Source organism: Ostrea edulis, chromosome 9 (assembly GCF_947568905.1).
Source record: "Ostrea edulis chromosome 9, xbOstEdul1.1, whole genome shotgun sequence".
Taxonomy (NCBI): Eukaryota; Metazoa; Mollusca; class Bivalvia; order Ostreida; family Ostreidae; genus Ostrea; species Ostrea edulis.
In genome coordinates this window covers 8,379,082-8,384,846 of record NC_079172.1, presented here as the reverse complement: position 1 = coordinate 8,384,846, position 5,765 = coordinate 8,379,082, and the positions used below count along the sequence as shown (strand labels likewise).

At 32.1% G+C, this 5,765-nt stretch overlaps 1 long non-coding RNA gene across 1 annotated transcript; it reads right to left on the bottom strand.

Annotated features, from left to right (window-relative positions):
• Positions 1-824: 824 nt before the first annotated feature.
• LOC125659563 (uncharacterized) lies at positions 825-2,469 on the bottom strand. The gene is made up of 3 exons (XR_007364121.2): positions 2,390-2,469; positions 1,216-1,332; positions 825-978 (listed from the first exon to the last, which is right to left on the bottom strand). It is a non-coding gene; the product is annotated as an uncharacterized LOC125659563 (long non-coding RNA).
• Positions 2,470-5,765: the final 3,296 nt, after the last annotated feature.

The window sequence follows — 5,765 nt, the reverse complement described above, 5'->3', positions numbered from 1 at the left end:
ATCGAATCACCGTCAATTTTACATACAGTAGTTAGAAATATTTGTTATACATGAGTGTACGAACAAAATGTTATTATTGTAGTCATTAATTCTTTAGATATTGCATATAATTTGCATTTAAATGAAGTTTACGACTGAGTATTACCATTCGAAATAATTAAAATATAGGACACCATTAACGTGATATTTTTAAAAATATTGAAAGATACATTTCTAAAGAACTGCGTTAATGAAAACATCCCTATTTTTGGCATTTGTGTCTTCTCGACTCAATATGGTGATTTGTTGGAAATATAATAATTTAAAGGGAAATATGTAATCAAAATATTCATGTATGCTTTATCACATGTACAAGGCTCATACTGCAAACCACAATTAAAGTGGTGTTACATGTATATTTTGGAAGAAAAGTTATATTTCAATTGATCTATTTATAAATTTACTTCTATTTCTTCTGCTTCAGACGTTGATTATTTAGTAACTTATACTATATGCATACACCAAATGTGATAGGTTAAGGATGACAACAGAAATTCACTGTAATACTCATTTAAGCGTATGTAATGCGTGACAACCTGCCTGTGCACTGTGTATATCATGTCTCTAGTTACTGCGAGGACAAATCTTTTCATGCTGAATCTACTTGTAATTATTTATAGATCATATTGAACATCGAAGTCTTTATCAATGTTCTTGGCTATGTTACACCCATATTTCCTGTTTGCTGTTAATTCTAGTCATTATCATAAAACATTTCATGTATCAAGCTCCAAATAGTGATATAAATGTAGTTAATACCAATGTATCTAAATTCAAACAATGGAGAGGTTGTAGACAAGATTTTATTTCTAGGCAAGAAAATGACTCAAATCACAAACGTAACGTTAAATCAAGAAAAGTGGTATATTGCATTGTCATTTCCTGAGGATCTGGCGCCATCGTCTCAGTTTTAACCAGGTTTATAAACATCACCATTCACTGAATAAAGTAAAAATATAATCGGAATGTACTTCATCATGGATTCGATAAGTAGTTGGTACCACCATTGTTAAATAAATAGGGAAACGGAGTAATCTTTAAAAATTAACCACAACATCGTATAAGCTTGTTTGCAAAGGGTCAGTGGAGTCCTCTAGTATGATAATATGTATAACTATAATAGTTTATAGGCATTACTTTTATTATCAATTAAGTAATACATTCTAAAATACTTACTCATTACACAGTAACCCCAATGGCCGTATCTATAATCACACTTATATCCATCGCAACAATGTGTCCAGTCATGACACATTAAAACATGTCCATTGTGGCACCCACCACTGGGAATACCTAAAATCATGACCAGAATTAACTAACACATTATTTCCTGTATAAGCAATGCATGCACTTGCATTACTTTCATTGGAAAGATCCGTCCCTGCTCAAAGGCCATAAGCGCCGAGCATAGGCCTAAATTTTGCAGTCCTTCACCGGCAGTGGTGACGTCTTGATATGAGTGAAATATTCTCGAAAGGGGTGTTAAACAATATTCAATGAATCAATCAATCAACCTAAAACCATGACCAGAATTAACCAACACATTATTTTTTGTATAAACAATGCATGCACTTGTATTATTGCAAACATAACATAAAGATCAACAAAGTCTGGTTTGAATTTGGGGACAAAACTTAATGTATTGAAAGAAAAATTAATAAAGACTTCGAAAGTTTTTACAAAATTATTCAGAATAAATCGTTAGAGTTTATTCTTGTAAATTAAACTTGATATATTTTACTTTATATTTTATAAGATCCCACTTGAGAACTTTTCACTCATATGGAAACGTCACCATTGCCAGTAAAGGACTGTAAAAGTTAGGCCTATGCTCGGCGTTTATGTCCTTTGAGCAGGGGGGATCTTGATCGTGCTGCACCTTCTGTGACACGAAACCTCGGTTTTTGCAGTCTCATCCGAAAGACCGCCCCATTTAGTCGCCTCTTCCGACAAGCAAGGGGTACTGAGGACCTATTCTAATCCTAATTTCCACGGGATTCAACTTGTTATAAATCCTTGGACTAATTGATCAATCTAGAAAGCAACATGCATGTGCATCATTTATAAGTGGCACATCCGTCATATAGTATATACAATTCAATTAGTTTAGACCAAACGATTTAAACCAACTCATGTAAGAGAGTATTTTATTAAATACACGCTCCCCCTTCCCCCAAGGAAATAAATAAGATTATGTGATTTTTAATTGTTTGATTTCCGATATAAAGAATTAAATTAAAATGTATAATAACGCACGAATTGAAATTTGACATTGTTTGAATAATTAAAAAATATATACCGGTTCCCCAGATAAACATTGAGGAGAGGGGGAAAATTATAATTATCTTACCGGATGACAGGACAACCAGACAGACTAGGAGAGTCAGAACATCTAGTAGTTTTCCCATTTTGATTATAGACGATGCAGTTAACACCTGATCGACTGAATGTCTTTATATACTATCTGAGTCACTATATCCACCAATCAATGCGATTGAAAAGTTATTTCCTTGTCTAACTTTTATTAATTGTCAATCAAACAAGATACATTAAATATCCTAGAAATATGAATAACAATAAACTTACCTAATCAGTACCCGTTATTAATTTTTGTAGAAAACTGAAAATCGGTGTATTGAGACCAGGGATGGGGTCAATTACATTGAAAATGTAATTAAATACCTTCAATTACATTCGTGATTTTGTCAATTACTTGCATTTACTTTGATTTTAACCAATGTAATTAATTACTTTCAATTACTTTAAAGAATGTAATTAAATACATTTCAATTACTGAAGTTTATTTCAAAATGTTTTGAAAGATTAAACCGCAAAGCCTGCGCTGATTCATTTTCAAGCATTTTGAAGAATTCTGCTAAAAATTTGGCTTTGAAATTTTCAGATGTATTTTTTGGACATAAAAATTATTCAAAACATTTTAAGTCATGTTTAATTCTGAATGTAATATCTGAATGAAGTGAACTCTTTTCTATCTGTGCTTATGTTATCATGTATGAGAGACGTTCACACCTGAACAAAATTAGCATCACCTATAGCCCTGAGAACTGTAGCCATGATACATCAAGATCCATACATAATGAGACATAACACATCTAATTATTGCATAAACATTCCTTGACAAACAGTGAAACAGTCTAACCCATTATTATCAAACTCTTTCATTCCATTATTTTCAAACTTTTAAGTTTGAATACTGTAACTGAAATGTAATTGAAAATACTTTTTAAAATGTATTTAGATACATTCAATTACTTGTAATTGATAGTAACGTCAATTACAAATACATTTAAATACTTTTTTAAAATGTTTATTAGCGGATTACAATTTCATTTTTCAATTACTCCATTTCTGTTTGAGACATCGTCCATTTTCTTGGTAAGTTCAAATTTTCTTCCTGCACTTTAAGAAATAACGAGCCTAATCCCCTAAAAATTGTTTTAAAATTCAAAATTCTCTTTTCTCTTCTTAACTCTCCAGTAACTTAACCTTATTTCTAGAGTAAAATTCTTTCTCCACCCAACCGAGCGCCATGTTTATCTCTAATGACAAATAGAGGTCGCTGTGTTTCAAATGACCACGTGGGAACGAACAATTTAAGGAAACGAACAGTTTATCGACAATAAACTGTTTTGAATGATGTAAGAACGCTTTACTAAGAGAACGGAGAGTTAGGCCTGGAAATGGAAAGATAAACGGTTTTAAGTAAGACCTTACGGAAACATAAAGGATAGACCTCTAAACTACCCAAGAGTTCTAAATATGACACGAAATTTACTATGCTCAATTGCGTTTCTCCATTACAAATTAATCCTATAGTTTTGAGAATATTTTCATTCCTTTAATCGTATTTGCTGTTATTACTGAGTGAATAAAGTGGCATTTTACTACACCGTTGGTTCCACTGACAATACAGTTCCATATTATTCAATTGTAAGTTTCCATACCCCATTGTAACGTTCAATGAAATAAGAAAATGTAATTCAACTTCATAAACCACATGTTTTATAACCACGAACATGCATCCACATACGGCGGATATTGTCTATCCTTAATATACAAACACTTTAAATCTCACCTGAACTTTTCTGATAAAATTTTGTTTGCTGCTTATCTGTAAAATGTTTAAAAATTTTGAATTCTTCAGAAGAACGCTATCATGAATCCAATCAATTTTTTCAACTGAAAGTCTACTTTTCTTTCAAAAGGAAGAGCGTTCACCACAAAAACGTTGAAATGCAGCGGGGTACTAAAACTCGTCTGAAGATTGGTGGATTAATTGTAGTGTTTAACGTCCCACTCAAGAATTCCTCACTCTCTTCTGAAAAAGTAGTAAAACAGAATAGTCATAGATTTCTATAGGATATTTGTACACTGTAAGGAAGATTGAAATTCGTTCGTACCATGACCCATGGTAGTTGAGTGGGGTTACAGCGGGTTTCAATTGATACGAAATCTTCTATGCACGGAAATCTTTGCCCCCTTTATATTTACTCATTTTTCTTAATTCTAGGAGGAAAACTTCATATGATTATGGGTTAATTCAATTGGAAGAATTTTCTTTCTATATTTGCCAATGGGCGAAAATAAAAGTAAGCATTAATAGATATTTTCACTGCCATTTTTGCAGCCTCAAAAATGTATAAAATGATAAAATCAGCCATTTTAAGAAGAGGTTCCAGTGTAAGGAGCTTTGGTGAGGCGTAAGAACAGGTAAGGGGTCAAATACACAGCGGTGGCGTTCATTGAATGATTTAATAAATACAATGTAACTAGTTTTTTGGAAACAGTTCATCTTTATCCGATCTCAACAAGGACGTTATTTCTATTTTGGTTTGCTTTCCATTCTAATAGCTTGTAATTGGGAAAATTCTATGTTTACAAAAGTTTTGAGAGGGGAATATGTGATGTATGCCGTTTACGATCTTACTCGTATTGCTGATGATGAATTAAATTTCAATTTCAATGTTGCGGTCTCATTAAATCATTATGTATTGTTGAAAAGATTGATGTTTTTATATGAAGGAGAAAAATCAAGGTGAATTGAAAATTAACGATCCAATAAGTTGGAGGTTTTTTTTGCAAAAACATTCTCGTTATATAATCATGTAGGCCATCACATAGCTTAATTTAGGAAATAAAATGACAATTAATTAACCTTTCCATTATTAGGTAAATCCAAAAACTTTTGAATAGTGACAGGTAAACTGACAACAACAGAAACAAACGGTAGTTAATTTTACAACAATGTCTCCCTTGTGCCAACATCCCTGGAAGTCAGTAAATAGCTAGTTTATGGCAAATGGTCATTGTTTTTTGTATGTAAAGATTATTATTCATTTTGAATTCCTTAGTGACACAGGTCAACGTAAACGGAAATCACGAAAACAATCATCAAGAATCTCGCATTCCAGTGTTTTGTAATTTATAGATTCCCAAATCACACTTAATCCCCTGGTTCATAATATTAACATTAGAACTTAGAAGTGGAAGACATACTAGTATTTCTATGTGGTGTTTTGTTTTTTTTTGTATGAATTTTACTTGATTTAGAGACACGATCAGAAACATCTTCACACCGTTTGCAATTTTTCACTCTTATTTCAATCTCCGAATTCTGAATCAGTATTTCCACTTCCCTGAATAAATTCCCTTCCTTTTATAAGCTGGGCATCTTTGATTTCTCTGTATTAACGGATTCATAAAAA